This window comes from Tamandua tetradactyla, chromosome 4 (assembly GCF_023851605.1).
Source record: "Tamandua tetradactyla isolate mTamTet1 chromosome 4, mTamTet1.pri, whole genome shotgun sequence".
In the NCBI taxonomy this organism is placed as follows: domain Eukaryota; kingdom Metazoa; phylum Chordata; class Mammalia; order Pilosa; family Myrmecophagidae; genus Tamandua; species Tamandua tetradactyla.
Window position 1 is genome coordinate 128,151,696 of NC_135330.1, and position 18,997 is coordinate 128,170,692.

General features: G+C 35.4%; 1 long non-coding RNA gene across 3 annotated transcripts in view; it reads right to left on the reverse strand.

Moving 5' to 3' along the window:
* Positions 1 to 3,257, reverse strand: part of LOC143679344 (uncharacterized) — a 118,965-nt gene extending 115,708 nt beyond the window's left edge. For all 3 annotated transcript variants that reach the window (XR_013173669.1, XR_013173670.1, XR_013173668.1), the window contains exon 1: positions 3,069 to 3,257. This is a non-coding gene — a long non-coding RNA (uncharacterized LOC143679344). The remainder of the gene's footprint in view (positions 1 to 3,068) is intronic.
* Between the last annotated feature and the right edge of the window lie 15,740 nt (positions 3,258 to 18,997).

Genomic DNA, 18,997 nt, shown 5'->3' on the forward strand with positions numbered 1-18,997 from the left:
ACCATAAGCCAATAAATTCCCCTTGTTGAAGCCAACTCATAGCTTGGTATTTGCTTTGGAAGCCAGGAAAATAAAACAACAGATATATATACATATATATAAATATATAATTTCATTTTATCTCCAAGCTTTATGTTCATGCAAATTTCTAAATTCTCTGAAGCTTTCCCCATTTTTATTTAATTTGATTTTTGACTAGTTTTATATTATTGCCATTAAGATTATTTTAATGTAGGCATACATATCAACTTTTTTTCTTAATTTTATTATGACTTACAAAGACCTTTTACAAATTGAGTTTATAAATGTAAATTTTCCATTATTTCAGTGCTTCATTCTTTTAGAGATTGACTTTATTAGAATAATTTTTTTGATCTGTTTGGAAGTTATTGGTGAAACGAGCTAGATAGTGCTGCAAAAATTCTACTTATACAGATGGCTACTCATTTATATCTTAACATTTTTTTTAATGGCAGGTCACCCTTACCATACACTTAATTGGCATGTAAATTTCAGTCTGTTTTTAACCTTTTATATTACTCTTACTTTATATATGTACCAGGGTAGATAAATTTTAGAACTAAAATTGTAAGTTTTAATATCTTGAAAGCCTTGTAATCCTTTCTTTTCTGAATTTTCATGGGTATATTTGTTTAATTTTTCATTCTAATCATACAAATTAGATTGATTAGTACCAAGCTAAATTATACTTATATTCTTATTATAGGCCCATTAAATACATAAACTAATTTTGGAAAATAGACTTTTTACTATAGAGAATAGTGCTATCCAGATTTATAAAACATATTTTCTTTAGTTCATATGTTCTTACTTGTCTCTAACTAGCATTTCTTCAATTTTTGTTGCATTTCAAATTTTATTGATTTTTTTTAGGAAATCATTATAACATTTGTTTCTTTTTTATATCAGATATGTCGCTCATCCCTGTTTTGCAGCTGACAGCTCTGAAACCAGGAGAATATATGTGAAGAATCTAAGGTTGTGAAGTTGCTAATTTAGGCAGAAACCTCCGACTACAAGCTCTGTTCTCTGTGCTATTTCTAATTTTATTTTGCTTTTCCTTCCAGTTTTCTACTCCTTTACCTTCTACCCTATCTGTGGGCATTTGTACTGAAGCTTACTCTGTACTTATTTTTCCAGTAATCCATGAATGACTTTTTATAGCTTTAACTATGTGGGTGAATGGTATTGCAAATCTGCTTCCATTCCTACAAACATCCCTCCAGCACCTGTATTACCCTGCCTGTTCCTCAGTTTCTTCAATTGTAAAATCAGGAGTGTGGGAGTAACTCTCTTTGTGGATTGTGAGATTAATTTGACTGTTAAAGTAAAACAATTAAAACAGGATTAGGGGAATAGATATGCTTGCTACTAGATGGCCTTTGTATTATTACTTGCGTGACATTCGTTCTGGCCCTTCCTTTAACTCATACTAAATGAAATTTATTTCTTTCTTCTCAATCTAGCTCTCCCTTCTAGCTTTCTATTTGTCTTCATGAGATATCATTAACTCAATATCCGAAATCAAACGTGTGGTCAGATTTGACTTACAACTATCTCTATACTCTTTCAGGAAGTGTCTGAAATAACCAATAATTAGTTTTGACTGAATCAGGTTTCATTCATTTAACACTAATTTTTTTTTATATTGTTATGCTATATTGTATAATTTTTCTACATGAATGAGTATAGATTTCAGTATTTATAAGATAACCATCTTTAAGAAAAGCATCAAATCCTTTTTAAGGTTATATATGTATATATATATATATATATATATATATATATATAAATATATATATATATATAATGAAAATTATTTTTGTCATATCTCCTGTTGGTATATCTATGAGTTCATAAAGTTACAAAAATAATTTTATGTATTAGAAAATGGGAAAGCAGAAACAAATCTCCCATGCAGAAGAATTCTGATTAATTTATGCATACAATAATGTTCAAGGAGGGGATGCATAACTCCTTGCTTGTTAAGTATGAGCTGTGCATAGTGACTTCTTTCCAAAGAGTACAACTTTGGAAAGGGGAAAAGAGTAATTGTACAGTGGGGAAACCTGACACACACTACCTCAAACTGCTGATCAAGGTCAATATCCCTAGTGACTAATCATGTTGATAGTAAGTACCCTTTATATGATTAATAAAAATGGGACTTTACTTCTTGTATCTTTATCCACCAAAACTATAATCTAAGTGTCATTATGAGAAAAACAGAAGACAAATAGTCATCCTGCAATAAACTTAACCAGTACTCATCAAAATTGTGAAGGTCAATATAAACGAAAAGTCTAAAACACATTCACAGTCAACAAGAGTCTAAGAAGACATGATGATAAATATAATGTGGTGACTTGGACAAGATCCTGGGATAGAAAAGGATGCTGATTAAGATTATGGAAATCTGAATAAAATATGGACCTCAGTTAATAATACTCTATTAGCATTGGTTCATTAATTGCAATAAATGTACCATAGTAAGAGGTTAATTGTAAAGGAAACTGGGTGACAGGTATAAGGGAATGCTGTATATTAGTGTGTCAATTTTTTTGTAAACCTAAAATTGTTACTAAACATAAAGTTTGTTTGAGAAAACTCACAAGGGCCTTGGCTGGAGGCTCTGGAGGGTGAGTTGGAGAAAGTTTTCCTGTTGTTTTCCCCACCCCAGCTCTCTGCTTCCCTTCCTGCTTGGAACAGCTGATGCATCAAAAGAATGAGGGTGGTTGAAGAAAAACCTTGGGCCTTAAAGTTGTTTTCTCAGGGTTTATAAAGCAGAAGAAAGACAGCTGTAAAGGGAAGGAGACCTAGCATCGAGCTGCCTAGTTTAACTATGCAAATAGGCAAATTGCACACATGCTTTCTTCCGCTGCCCCCTTCCCACTTGAGTAAAATGATGAAAAAGCATTTAAAAGGGCCCAGAACCTCAAAGACAAAAAAGACACAATGGAAAACCATCCTGTTGGTTGATCAGAAAGTTGAAAATCAGAAGAATTAGCAGCAACTTATATATCACAGTCAAGAACGTTGAAACCTACAACACAAAGATGTCCAAAGACAACCCTGCTCGCAGGTCAGGAGTGGAGCACTGTACTAAATGCAGGGAGAGAGTGAACCTCATCTTCAGGCCTGAATCATGCTTTCTCCTTGCTTGTTTTCCCCACGTAGCCATAAAACATGAGATCCAGGCCACAGAGTCACGTAGAGAGGAGGAGTTTGGGGCCTCCCTAGAGTGGTAGTAAAAAGAGAATCCAAGATGAAAGCTAATTGGCTGCAACCATTCTAGAGTGTGCAGACTCTAGAATGGAGAGGAAGGACAGAATGTTCAATGAGAAATAATAGATTAAAGAAAGATTACATGTCCCATTGACAGAAAGTAGGAGCACTACTTTGTGGGGAGACAAACTCAGAGGTCTCTCCAGCAATTGGGTGTCCAGGTCACTAGCAGTGAGACTCATACACAGGTAAAGCCTGCCCCTGCATGAACTGCTTAATTTAAGTCGAGCTTCTCATGGGCTTATTCCGGGATGTGAACTAATGGGTCTGGGTTAACTGACACTTGAGGACGGTCTATAACTGAAGAAGACTAAACAAACAGAATACAAAATTCAGGGAGAAAAAAAGTATAAAGAGTATATAAAGTTTTCAAACAACCCTTAATCAATATCCTTAACAAGATTAAGGGAAGATATCGCATCTACACAATTAAGACAAGAGTCTATGTAAAGGAACATTCAGAGGGCACGTAAGAGCATCTGTTAATCAAAGATGTAATAATGGAAGTATGAGATTAAATAGACAATGATACATGGAAGAAAAAAATTAATTTTTTACAATGTTAAACAAATAGATAAAGAAATAAAGAAGGGGAATAAACATCCCAAAATTCAAGGCTCATTTCAAATTTAGCTTGACACCTTGAAATGAAGGTGTCTTGGCAAAAGATAATCAGGAAAAGAAGAGGGAAAGAACTATTAAAGAAATGGTTCAAAAAATTTTCCCAGAAAACTGAAAAATACTGAATTCAAATAAAATATTCATAAATGAAATAAAATTCAAATGTCAAATAAAATTTTTAAATGAACAAAATGCCACTCCATTTCATTTTCTAAAAATATATGAAAAAACGAGCATCATAATAACATAATACTTATTTCTCAACTTAACACTAGATTGTAGAAAACATTGGAGTGATGCCCTTACAATTCTGAAAGGATATAATTTCTAGCTATGAAATCGATAGCATCCAAATAAATAGGAGGATAGGGAAAAAATTAGATATTTTCAGGCACACAATTTTTCAGAAGCTCAACTCCTTTGTATCTCTATGGGAAGCTGCTGAAGAAATGTTTCAACATGAGAGAAGAAGTGAATTAATAAAAGTTCCATGAGATCCAAGCCACAGAGTCACATAGAGAGGAGGAGTTTGGGGCCTCCCTAGAATGATGGTAAAAAGAGAATCCAAAATGAAAGCTAATTGGCTGCACCCATTCTAGAGAGTCAAGATTCTATATTGGAGAGGAAGGACAGAGTATTCATTGAGGGATGATAGAATAAAGAAAGATAGGAGTCAAGTTGATAGGCTATAATCTACAGGTATGCCTAAAAGTTACTTCTGGAAGACCTCTTTTGTTGCTCAGATGTGGCCTTACTCTCTCTAGCCCCAATTCTGTAAGTGAAATGATTGCCCTCTCCCGCTACGTGGGACATGACATCCAGGGATGAAAATCTCCCTGGCAACAGGGAGATGACTCACAGGGATGAATCTGGCCCTGGCACCGTGGGATCAACAATTCCATCCTGACCAAAAGAGGGAAAAGAAGTGTAACTAATAAAGTATCAGTGGCTGAGAGAGTTCAAATTGAGTCAAGAGGCTACTCGGGAGGTCACTCTTATGCAAGCTTCAGTTAGATATTATTACCTATCATAACTTGACAAACCCGAAACAAAACCATTCCAGCCAATCCTAAAGAACACCTAGGGCATTATATAAGATTCTACAAATGTTCCATGCACTTGGGTAATTTTCCAGAAAACTACAACCTCCAGATGGGTCCCTGGACCAGATAATTCCTGAAACCTAGAGGGCTCAGTCTCTCCAGAACATCAGCTAGTTCCATCTCCTTACCCCATATTATTGACAACCCCTTCCAACATGAAAAGGTGAGAATGGGCATAGCCCAAATACCCCTAAACAGTGGAATAAAAAGATCAAAGGTGATAGTGGAGTTATGGAGAAGTTAGGGCAAATGAATATGAATGCTGAATCATTAAATTGATATTTCTTTTAGTCTCCAGTATCTTAGAGCAGCTAGAAGTAAAAACCTAAAATTGTGGAATTGTAACCCCTGTCAAACTCTGAACTATTCTACAACTAATTGTTGTGCTGTGCTTTGAAATTTATTGCTTTTTTGGTTATGCATTATTTTTTCACAAAAAAGAAGAAAAAAGTCGATTTTGATGATAAAAAAATAGAGTTTATTCCTTCTAGCCTCAAATGTTCTGGAGTATCTAGAAGGAAAATTCTGAGATGTATGGTAGCCCATGACAAACTCTTGGATCTGTCCTGTAACTAGTTGTTTAAGAGTGCATTGAAGACTATCCCTTTTTTCTTTCTTTGCTTCATATATATGTTTTATTATATAAAAAAATGTTAAAAAATTGATAGACTATATTATGTGTTTGAGTAAACATTCCCTTGGCGATGAATTAGTGTAGATGTATAGAAACCTAGATAAACACAAAATGATACCTATCATAAACTCTAGCAAAGAAAAGTTCTAAAAGAAAGACTAGGTACTTATACTACATCATATAATAGTTAGTAGAAACATAATTTATGGATGCATTCAAAACCATGATATAATTTTATTGAGAAAATTCATGTGTTTCTGGGGATAAGTGGTATCAGAAAGTTAAATGATCAATATCTGTAGAAATCAATAAGAATGGATAAGCTAAATAAAAAATAAAACAGGAATGTTTTTTAGAAATGTGAAAGTAAACCCAAGAATGAGCAGATGAAACAGTTAAAAGTTGTTGCCTCAGAAAAACAGGGATGCAGAAGAGAAGAATGTGGTAGCTGATTTTGGCAATAAGCCTTTTAGGAATATTTAACTTTTAAACTATGTCCATGAAATAATTTTGGATAAGGTAAAAATAGAAGAAAGAAAACAGAAGTAAAACTGTATCATCTATCACCTGACAACAAGTGCCTGAGTGTGGATGAAGCAATCTATCTCCATGGAGCTATACTTTTGCTGCTACCAGGACCTTCTGACAGGAAGTCCCTGATGTGCCTTCCACCAAACTTCGGTTTCCATGGTGTCCAACCATTCTCTCTTCTTTTATTACAAAGGAGGACATGTTATCACCAGGTGAAAGGTTCAACTTTCCATGGACCAAATCTTGTCCAGGTCCTTTTTTTCTCAGGTTATCTTCTTCTTCTCTTTGTTGTCACCAGTTTCCCCCTTTGCTATATAATTGCCATTTGCCAATGAATATAATCCAGTATCTCCAGTAATACACACAGCAGCATTAAAACTCATCTTTCACCCTGCATTCTCCTCTAGCTACCATCCTTCTCATCCCCTTCATATTAAAGCTTCTTAATAAGGCTTTACATATTATTTCTGTTTGCTGACATTTCAGTCTCCCTCAATTTATTTCAATTTAATTTCTGCCCTCAACATCCTATGGGATACCATATATCAGAGGCATTACTGGCCTTCATAAATAAATGAATATTTCTCTGGACTTATCTCATGTAACATCTCAGCAGCGTACAAACGAGTTGACTGCTTTCGTTAGCATACACTTCTCTAGGCTTCTGGGACATGCTGCTGCCCTTGCTTTCCATTTTCACTTGCTGCTCCTACCCACTCTTTGCAATCTAATCTTGAACCTTTGGAATTCACTAGGGTTTTTTTTTTCCTGGCCCTTTTTCTCTGATCACACTTGCACCTAGATATTTCATTAATATCCATAGTCTTATTATATAACAATTACTATATGTGTATATATGTACATGTGTTTGTATGTATTTATACACACATGTTCACCCTAGACTTCTCTATGAGGCTTCAGATATTCATATACAAATGCCTCGATAGTATTTCCATTTGGCTCTCTAACAGAAGCCTCTGACTGCTGCCATGCCACTGCTCTCCAGTCTTTTCCCTCTCCATAAATGGTCTCATAGTTTACACAGATGCTTGCACATAAGACATGTGATTCATTCTTTAGAATGGCCTCTCTCTTCCACTCAGTCTTTGGCAAGTCATTTCAGTTTTACCTCCAAAATAAATACATATTAATTCTTGACACTATCATATCTTTTTCATTGAGATTATATATAAATCAATATAATCTTGACCCTGGAAGACTGCAGCAGCCTTGCAAATATACATCCTACTTATCCTCGTCCCTCTTATCATCCATTCTGCAAACACCAACAAGGATAATTTTTTTTTAATTAGCATTATTCTCTTGATTAAAATATACAAATTGTTTCTTCTTTCACTTAAGTTAATATATAGCTGACTAGATTTTACATGGTGTTGTCAGAACTTACCGCCCAACATCATTTGTGCAAACTTCATCGCTTCCATTATGCTCCAGAAATGCTGGTCAGTCAGTCAGATACATTTATTGTCCTTAACCTTACTAGGATCTTTAAATGCAATAAATAAATTCATCTTCTATTTACCTACCTTCTTTCATTTAGGTTTTCCAAAAACAAAAACAGAAAACAAAACTACCCACATTATCATGTCTCATTTGTCATTCACTTATTTAAAAAAGAATCTCCCCATTCATACTTTGATATCACTCTCTTCATTATTCTCTTTAAATTACCCATACATTTCTTTCATAACATTAATAATAATTTTGAATTCGTGTTAATTTGTTTCTTTATAACTTTAATGACTGTTTCCCCACTTCTATGAGCTCCCTGATGGTAAAAATCATGTCTCTTTCTTGCCACTTTAAAGCCAGTATTTTAGTAAGTATATGAAATAAAAGATTAGCAATAAATAGCCATTGGTAAAATGAATCAATAGAAGTATATGATAAACTAAAAAGAGGAATTTTATCAATGTGGGAAGCATGCATTAAATATATGCTATGGTTTTTCCTTATATTTTAGATATATAACATTTTCATGGCCATTTGAAAAATCCCATTTACCTGATTAGCAATTTCTACACTTTCTTTTACATGCACATTTATTGCTACAGCCCATTTTGGGGTCAACCTAGAAAGACGTATTAACCCTTTACCTTCTGTGGAAGGCAGGTTAATGCTGCTCCCAAAGATGCCCACACCCTACTCCTTAGCACGTGTGAGCACATCAGGTTACATGGCAAAAAGGAATTGAGTCTGTAAGGGGAGCTAAGTTTGCTTAGCAGATCACTCTAAAATAGAAAGATCATTCTGTATTATATGGTATATTCCAGTATTTTCACAAGGGTGTTAAAAATGGGAAAGGAAGGCAGACAAGAGTTAGAGGATATGATGAGGGATGAAAGGCACAGATCGATGCAAGGTGAGAAGGATTTGAAGGATTTAAAGATAAAGGAAGGGGGCCATGAGCCAAGGAATGTGGGTAGCCTTTAGAAGCCAAACAGGGCAAGGAAGCAGATTCCCCCATACATTCTTTCGAAAAGAATGAAGCTCAGCCAACCCCTAGATTTTAAATCTGATAAGACCTGTCTTGGTCTTCTATAAATATAAGATCATAAATTTGTGTTGTTTAAGTCACTAAGTTTGGGGTGATTTGTTACAGTGCTAATAGTTAACTAATACATCTTCCTATTAAAAAAAAATTGCTTTCACCTTTTGGTCACTTTGTAACATCTCTGAAAAATGATTTCTTCAAAAAACATCAATGATTTAATTCCACTTAATTCTCAGTGATATGAGAAATATTGAAGCCAGATCATATTGATATCCTTTTGAAATGTATAATGCCTGAATACTTCATATTTCTCAAGCCTATGTCTATAACACTTTAAGAAAAGAGCTGCTTTAAAACTAGAATTTTGAAGATAAGCAACAAGTATGAAGAAGGGAACATTTTGTAATGAGTTAGTTCTCCTAGCTTATTTTCTCTATTTTGAAACCAATTTTGCTTGTTAGGAAATAGAATTTTATTAGGAGGAGATGAAAAACTAGTACTCATGCTGGGACATTGGTATCACTTTTTTTTATTTTGTTGCAATAACAAAAACAATAATATAAGCACTACTGAGGGATCAGGAACATCATGATATATAGTGCTATTTTTTTCTTTTTATGACATTTAAGAACTCCAAAAGGTTCCCTGGTGCACACCATAATTAATAGTGGAGATATTGCTAGGGTTAAAATATGAGTATTTTTTGGTCAATATTTTTATCTAAGATAGGCAAAACACACAAACTTGGACTTTACATCTGTGAGCCTCTAAATATATTGACGTTTGAATCACATTGAGAAGTGTGATTGTGGGCAGTACTTGCATAGCCTGTCACCTTTCCCTGGGACCCACAAACACATCCTGTCTTCAGGACCAGTTATTTAGACCTGTCAGGATAAAACAAGTTCCTATACCGGATAAGGGAGCTGCCAGCACATTCCTTCCCCTACTGTCCCAAGCTTATGTAAATATTCACTAGAGAATATTTATTTTGACTCTGGTGGGCATGTTTTATGACATCTACCTCACATCCCAGTGGTATATCTATCTGTACCTGGCAGGGAGGAGGCAGGGTTCCTCCACTATGGCAGCACACAAACACAAGTGAGGGGCACTATAATAGAATACCTCCCTGCATCAGCCAGGGATGGAGACACACTGGCTATGGGGAATGGGCATCCACTAGCAAAGCTGACTTAGTCAATCTCTTCTCTATGTAAGTCTTTCCATCAGAGCCTCTAGTGACTTGTGCTTTTGCTGGTGACCCTCCATCGGAGTGTGTTGGCATCTCTTTTTAGGTGTCACTTCTTCTGATCTACGAGAGGAATTCAAATTTCCTTCTAAAATTGTATGGTAGCAAGTTTAGAGGCTTCATCTTGAAACTTAATCTTTTGATGTACTTGTATGTGATTTCTATTCAGAGTGCCAGATTTACTTCAAATGTAGGCAGCATTGCACAATATAACTGGAAATATCAAATTTTAAAAATTGCTAGCATCTCTCCCGATGGTGTTTGCAGGACAATTGGGGAAAAGTATAGGAATTAAAAGACTGTTGTTTAGGAAACTTGTTGATAATAGGATTTGAATCACTAGACTGGGAGAAGTAAATTGCCTTTATTGCTGTACTTCCTACACCAGTAATGAAAATTATAGTGCCAACAAAATAGCACTGCTTTGGATTCAGAAAGCATGGGCAAAAAAAAGACAAAGCTGAAATATTTACAGTCTCAAAATCAGACACTTCCTGAATGTTACTTACTTCTCTTCTCCATGTTAGAATGACCTGCTCTATGGTGAAGAAGTTTTTCAGTATATGCTTTGGTATATGCTTTAGTGGTCTGATTTTATTATTTATTTAAAAATATAAAATTGAATAAGTGTGCTAAATAATGAATTCACAGTACTGATTTTATTAAAGTATTTTAATTAAGGCAGATATTAAGTGGAAAATATGCTGATCATTCATTATTCACCAAATGCTGTTTGTCCAATTATTTTGCAAAAATTGAGACTTATGGTTAGAAGTACAGTTTCAATCCAAAACTGGAAAGCAGAAAAATATTTTAAAAGGAAGCAATAAAATATTGAAACAATATAACATTTTGCCAGTTTATAAATGGCAACATGGTTAAAAAAAGTAGACACATTCTTGATAATTGTCAGAATGAATATGTTTAAAAATAGATTTACCCGATTTAAATGCGTTTGCTAGTTTTTGTCTGTCTAGCTGCTCATAGAACAATTACTTCTCTCCCATTGCAGGTAACACTGATTTTAGGACTGACTCCATCTTTAGTTTCTAAGAATGGTTTAGGTTAGTGTATTTGTGATTTCTATTCCATGTCCCAGAACATATGATTGACTCAGAACTAAGTGCATTACCCAATACAAAACAGACAGAACCAAGATGGCTGAATCTTTTTGCTGAAAGTATGGGAAATACTTTCTGTATGGCATTGGCAATCCGTAAATCTGCACCTATGGTAACTGAATTTGACCATAATATATTAACAAAGTATCCAAGAATTAAATCAGTCAGAGTCAAGGGACGGAAAGAAAGATCTAGTAATGGTATCATTATTTGTCATGCTAAGCAGAACCAACTTGAAGCCAAAACACAAAACCTCTTAAACTATGCTTTTTGACATGTGAGACTAATAACATTAAAAAAAAAAATCAGAATTGGGGTGTGGCATTGAGTGGACAGCATTATTTGGAATTGTCTGAGCCAGAACTCCCTGCGGGAAAGCCAACAATCTGTGTTGTGTTCAGTTGGTCAAACCTGGAACTCATATGCTTAGACTGTTCATTTAGGAAAACTAGGTGGGTGGTAACAGCATCTGGATGTGGAGTGTTTTGACAATTTCCTCTAATTGTTACTAAAGCCTGGTGGAAAAGGAACATGTGTGAACATACCCAATGGATCTGGAAATAGGAAAGAAAATGTGATCTTGTTCATTTGGATGACTGAATGATGTTCCTCACAAAGGACATGCTCAGGTCCCAACTCATGGTCACAGGGGTTTGAAGCCCTTTGTAAATAGGGCCTTTGAAGATGTTATTAGCTGTGTCCAAAATGAATGAGGGTGGTACTTTAATCACCTATGGTTGATGTGCTTATAAGCAAAGGAAATTGGACACAGAAAGAGTCACTACAGGAAGCAGCCAGAAGCTGGCAGCCAATGGAACCAAGAAGAGAAAGGAGATGCATGCACATTGCTATGTGACAAAAAAGCCACCAGCCAGCACCAGAATGCAACAGTATTACAGGAGAAAGCATCGCCTTGCTGACACCTTGGTTTTCAATTTCTGCTAGCCTCAAAACCTTGAGCCAATAAATTTCCATTGTTTAAACCCCCCAAGGTACAGTACTTGTTTTAGCAAGTAGCAAACTGCTACACTAATGGAGATCCTTTCATCTTGCTTTCAACATGGCAACATGGTTAAGACTTGCTGGATTAGAACAACTGAATTTCCTGTTCACGTTTGATTTGCTAAGGTTTTAGGCAGGGAAAAGGAGGCATTTTATAAACTAAGAGTATAACATGTATGAATCATGAACTTCCAGGTGCCACCCAAGGGCATTTTGTCTGAAAGCAATAGCAATTATCCCCATTGTAAACACCACTTATGTAATTCTGTTCTCTACAATATAATAGATCAGATATCCAGAGATACATTCTCATTAAGAGCACCAAAAGAGGATCTTTGCAAAACATTTTTGGTAATTAATAGCTCAAGAGGGGAAAAATGCCCAATAAAAAACAACTGATACTATTTTTAAAAAATGAAAAAAAAATTCAGAACTTGATGAAATATAAAGTGGCAGTTTAATAGAAAAGATCTACAAAGTAAAGAAATACCAGAGACCCTAAAGTATTTACAGGAGAATTCCACCATCCAAGGAAGAAATACAAATCTTAGATTAAAATATTAAGCCGATTCTAATCCCAGTATAGCTGTCTCCCTCATCTCCATCAAGGATTTACTCACATGTCATCTTCTTAATATGACCTCCCTTGGTTTCTCTATTTAAAACAGCAACCCACTCTTCTTTTTGCAGCATTCCTATCTGTTAATTTCTTGTTCTCCAAGGCACTTTTCAGCTGTTAACATAGTAGGTAATTTACTTGCTTATTTTGTTACTATTTGCTGTTTTCCTCCACTAAGCTTTTCTGTTGCATAGTGAGCACATGGAAAACTGCCTATTTCATAACAGTTACACAGTAAATATTTGTTGAATAAAGGAATATAGAAAAAAACATGTGTTCTAGTTTGCTAGCTGCCACCATGCAATATACCAGAAATGGAATGGCTTTTAAAAAGGGGAATTTAATAAGTTGTCAGTTTATAGGTCTAAGGCCATGGGAATGTTCCAAAAGCAAGTCTATAGAAATGTACAACCTAAGGCATCCAGGGAAAGATACCTTAATTCAAGAAAGCTGATGAAGTTCAGGGTTTCTCTCAAGTGGAAAGGCACATGGTAAACATGGTCAGGTTTCTCTCTTATCTGGAAAGGCACATGGTAAACACAGCATCATCTGCTAGCTTACTCCCCATGCTTCTTGCTTCATGAAGCTCCCCTAACGGCGTTCTCCTTCATCTCCAAAGGTCACTGGCTGGTGGACTCTGCTTCATGGCTCTCATCATTCTCTCGTCCTTCTCTGCTCTCTCAGAATCTCCCAAGATCACTGGCTGGTGAACTCTGTGGTTCTCTCGGCCTCGTGGCTCTGCTTGACTCTGCTGTGGCTTTTTCATCATTCTCAAAAGGCATTCTTCCCAGAAATGCCTTTTATAGGATCCCAGTAAAATCAGGACTCACATAGAATGGATGGAGACACACTTCCATCTCGTCAAGTTTAATACTCACCATTGATTGAGTCACATCTCCATGGAGATAACTTAATTAAGTGTCCAACCTATAGTACTGAATAAGGATTAGAAGAAACTGTTGCTCCCACAAGACTGATTAGGATTCAAACATGGCTATGCTAAGGTACATAAATCCTTTCAAACCAGCACAACATGCTGAACAAATAATATCAACTTGAAACAGCTATTTAAAAAGTGGCAACATAATATTATCAATTTGGGATTTCCTTTAAAAATACAAGGTTGGTTCACCATAAAAAAAGCCTTTGAATATAATTTATCATATTAACAGACCAAAGGAGAAGAATTACCTAATCTTCTTCCCCCAGAAAAATAACATTTAGTAGAATTCAACATCTACCATTATAAAAAACTCAATATCAATCAGTATCAAAACTGAGAGTAGACATATAAATGTTCTTATCATTATAAAGGCTATATATGAAATATTGCAACATAAATCACACTTAACTTTGAAACAAACATAAAAATTAAAGTAAATCATAAAAAGACAAGCAAGTTCCCTATTACCTCTTCAGTGCTCTTCTGAATGTTAGAACACGAAGGCAGGATAAATATTTCCAAGGTTTAATTATTGAAAATAAAAAAAAATCCTGCTACAAGTTATTGAGTATATGATTGACTATCTAAAAAGAAAGCTTACAGATAAATCATTAGAGCTAATATCAGAATTTAAAAGGAAGATTAATAAGGACATTGTAATAAGTTTATACATAAGTCAATCTTCTATAATCATGAACAAACAGTGATAAAATACAACTTCAAAGGACACACTATAGGATTTTAACTGAATTGTAAGTCATAAGAAATAAATTGACAGAAAGCTGACAAGTGAAGTCAGCAGTAGCCTGAAGCTAAAATGAGGCAGTAGTATAGTGAATGATGACTTGTGAGCAGAAGTGACCGCGGGTCAAGTGACAGACCAAGCATGAGATTATCTCATAGGCAAAGAGTCAAGGAAATTCCCTGACCTCACAGTTCTCCCTTCCTCTGGTCTACTCTGGACTTTCCATCAAAACCCAAAGTCGCAGGAGTTCACTGTTGGTCAGGATCTGGTGGACAAGAGCAGGCTGGAGAATGTTCAGGAAGGGAGTGTTCAGAATAATGCTAAACTTTATCAGGAATTAGGGAAATGAAAATTCAAACACAATCATATTCCATCCTATACTCCCTATGGTAAAATATTAAAATAAAAAAAAATGAAGCAAAGGGATTAAAATAACTTCTCTGTCAGGTAGGGCAGATTAACCACTGTGACACAGTTCCCAAATCTTAATGACTTAATATAATGCAACTTTATTACTCACCCTGGAATTGATACGTGTTTTTATGTTCATATCCGATTGATCTAGATCAATCACGTGGTCTCCCTAGATATTCATCAAAAAGGTGAGAAATAATGGCGTCTGGATTGGCAGAGTAGAGAAACAACTCTAATCCATGAAGGGGGAAATGAATTGTCAATGGTCATTCAGTTACTCTTGCCAAAGTTGTCTCTTTCACAATCACTGACAGTCAGATTTTTCTAAGTTATATTGAATACAGAACCACTCAGTGGCTTTAAAAACAATATGTATTTCCTTATCATACCACATTTCAGAAGTTGGACTTCTGTGGCTCTGCTATAGGCTGCGGTTCAGGTCTCTTCTACATCCTATTCTATTATTCTATTATTTCATATGTAGGGGTTGCTATCTGGCATAGGGTCGGGGAAATATAAATCCAAAATAAATTACACAGTAGTATTTAAAACTTCTGCTTGAGTATATGTCAAGACCTTTTTCATTCCTTTGGCCAAAGCAAGGCTTGCAGCTTTGCTTGGTATAGATAGGTAGGAGATTTACTGCCCCACAGAGAGAAGAGAGGAAGATGTGTGGTAGTTGCAAGTAACACAACCATTTTGGACAGTTTAAGTCAGTCTATTCTTGATTCCATTGCAGCTGGGAGAAAGTCAAGGGGTTAAGCTTCGCAGATTATATCTAGAATTGTAGGAAGTTCCCAGACCTCTCTCTCTCCAGGAGAAGGAGGAGGGAGATAAAGACGAAGAGGAACTAGCAGAAGATTCTGTGTCTGTCAATGACACAGACAGAGGCCACTGCCATTAAAAACAGGGAGACAAGTGGGCACTCGGCATAAGGTACTGTGCTTAAATCTCTCCATTACACAGAGACAAAGACAATTTATAAAATGTTTATGGGTCACTTTCCAAGACAGTCTTTTTCCTTCTCCTGTTCTATACATTGTAATGTGCAAAATAACTTAAATTTATTAGCAATGGTCTTGGCACTTAGAAAAATAGGCTGGAAAGATGGGCGATGCATGTGTATGAATCCCTTGTGGACTTATCAGTAAATATAGCTGCTGCTTTTAAGTTCTTTCTCCAGTTTATCCTGAGTTTTGTCACTTTGAAATAATGTGTTGGATATTCTCAGCAACAGACTTCATTACCCAGGAGTGTTTCATGTGAGTGAGCTGATTTATAGTACATTTCCAGTCCTTCTGGGGAATCAAGAAGGGACAAAAATATTTCTTTAAAAAATGGTGGAAGTAGAGCCATTTCAGTTAGAAGAGGTTTGATTATACGAGAGTCATTTCTTAAAAGCATTCTTGATATACAGTTATTCTCATATATTTTTAATTTTCATTTAACCATTAATTTTACATTTGTCACATTTGGAAAATGTGGACTTAGAGCTTGTGAATGTTATTCTCTTCATAAGGAAAGGAGAAATCTTGTTATTTATGTTTTTCAAAAAGCCCTGATTTGAGCACTGTCATTAATACTCAACTTCAACCAGTTACTTTACCCTTGAGAGGTTGGTATGTAGCTGTTACCAAAGTAAAGACATGGAGAAAATGGCATGATTTAAGTTCTAAACTAAAAAGCTAAGAAAGAGAGAAAAAGGAAAGGCAAGAAAAAATATTTTTGGCTATAAAATAATTTTTAAAAAAGAAACAAAACACAGCTAAGTATAAAGAATTATGTAACTGCAGACTTCATACACTATGATAATTTATATAAGGTAAAAGAAAAGCTTAAATGTACATGTATATATGTGAATATACATTTCTATATATAGTACATATCAATCTTGTGTGTATGTGTATAAGCTAAGAGAAAAGAAAGATAATGAGAGCTATGTAAGTAATTCTGAGTGGAAGAAAGGAGAGGGAATCAGGGCAACCTGAGCAATTTCCTGTATATCGATAATGTTTTTCCTTGTCACTTTATACAAATAAAGTGTTTATTCTATATTTTATTATACTTTATATAAATTTTAAATCTAATTTAATATATGTGGAATTTTACATAATAGAACAATGACACTAACAAAGCCATTTGTACTATTCCAAGTGTGAAGTAGACAATTGCCTAAGTGGTCACACTGCAACCTATTTAAATATCCTTTGGCAAAGACAAGAAGGAAGGTGCTAGAATGTGGTATACCAGAAATGGAATGGCTTTTAAAAAGAGGAATTTATCAAGTTGCAAGTTAACAGTTCTAAGGCCATGAAAATGTCCAAATTATGGCACCAAGAAAAGGTTACTTTCACTCAAGCAAGGCCGATGAAGTTCAGGGTTTCCCTCAGCTGGGAGGGCACATTGTGACTTCTGCTAGCTCTCTCTCTTAGCTTCTTGTCTCATGAAGTTACCCCAGGGGCGTTTTCATTCTTCATCTCTAAAGGTCTGTGGCTACGTGGCCTCTGTTGGTTTGGTTGGCTCTAAGGCTTCTGTCATTTCTCTAGGTTCTGCCATTTCTTTGTCTCCCTTGGTTCTGGTGGCTCTCATGGCTCTAAGGCGTTCTCCAAAATGGTTCCCTCTTAAAGGACTCCAGCAAGCAACCCCGCTATGAATGGGTGGGGATACATCTCCATGGAAACCACCTAATCAAATGTTACCACTCACAATTGGGTGGGTCACATCTCCATAGAAACAATCAAAAAGCTACCAACCAGCAATGTTGAATGAGAATTAGAGAACTTGGTTTTTCTGGGGCACACAACAGTTTCAAACAGGCACAGAAGGCAATGCTAGACAGCTAGGGGAATGAGTAAAAAACAGAGTCACAGTTCTAAGGGAAACAAATATATAGTCTGGCATTTGATTTAAAGGGCAAGTTTGGACATTATCTCTCATTTAGTTCTTGGTCACCATTTCATTTAAACACCTTATTTTACCAACACAATGCCTGAATAAGGACAAGAATGGTCACTATTTTTTATCATCATATCTGGTGCTTATTATGACATCTGTTAATGAATTCCTAGGTAAATATGAGACATTCAGCTGCACACACACCCATACCCCATACCACCTACACACACACAAACCCACACCCCATACACAGAGAGAAAGATAGAGGGAGAAAATGAGCAAGTGAGTGAGTGAGCGAGCGAGAGAGAGAGCACATAAATAGGAAAAAGTTTGCAATTACATAAAAATCCAAAAGATGCTCTATTAATTTGCACTATAAGTGATGATACAGTTGCAAATAGAAGCAATTTCAAATGTCTCAAAATACCCCAGAAATCACTGATATCTAATCAAATAATTCCATACACCCTGTGATTAGAAGCATGAAAAATATCCAGTGGGATTATAGAAGAATAATGGAATGATTTTGTCTTCAACCTGGTGCACAGAGCTCATATAACACCTCAGAAAAGTTATGTTTTAATAAGCATTACAGGTTAAGTTAGAATTTATCAGTTTATCAAGTGTATTTCAGGCAGGCATGTTAATATGAATAAAGACAGGATGATTAGGTAAATATGCTGAGAGAAGGTTAATTAATATAATACATACTACCAAACAGTTAAAAGAATTAAGCAGAGTTAAAATGTTTAATTCAATAATAACCTCTTTCTATGCTCTCAGTGCCAGGAGTCATAACATCCAGTAAGGGTGGTTTCTTGAATCCCAGTATAACTTAACAGAACACAGCATCCATTTGTCCAGGAGAATCTCAGAAAACACTAATGATGACGTGATTTTCACCAAGTCATGGGTGTGGAAAATATCTGGACTCAGAGAAATAACTGTAATATTGTTGTTGTTGTTTTAATTCCACTCTTTAGTAGTTTTCTCTCATTGCTCCAAATTTCGCCACTTGCAGCTCCTTGAAAATTCCCGAGAAGAAATACTTTTGTTTTTTCTGTAGTCCTTAACTCATTCAATATTTACTACAAACAAGTTCAAAACTACTTATATTTTAATTAGTAACAAATCATTTTTCTATTAGAGGAATTCAGAGAATAGCACAGTAATTCTATTTCAGTTACCTGGGAACGAAAGGAAAGCAGCAGTCTTTTTCCGCTGTGTGGAAAGTCAGGTATTTTGCTTTGAGGAGATAATCTCAGATTATTGGGTGGCAGAAGTTTTATTTTTACT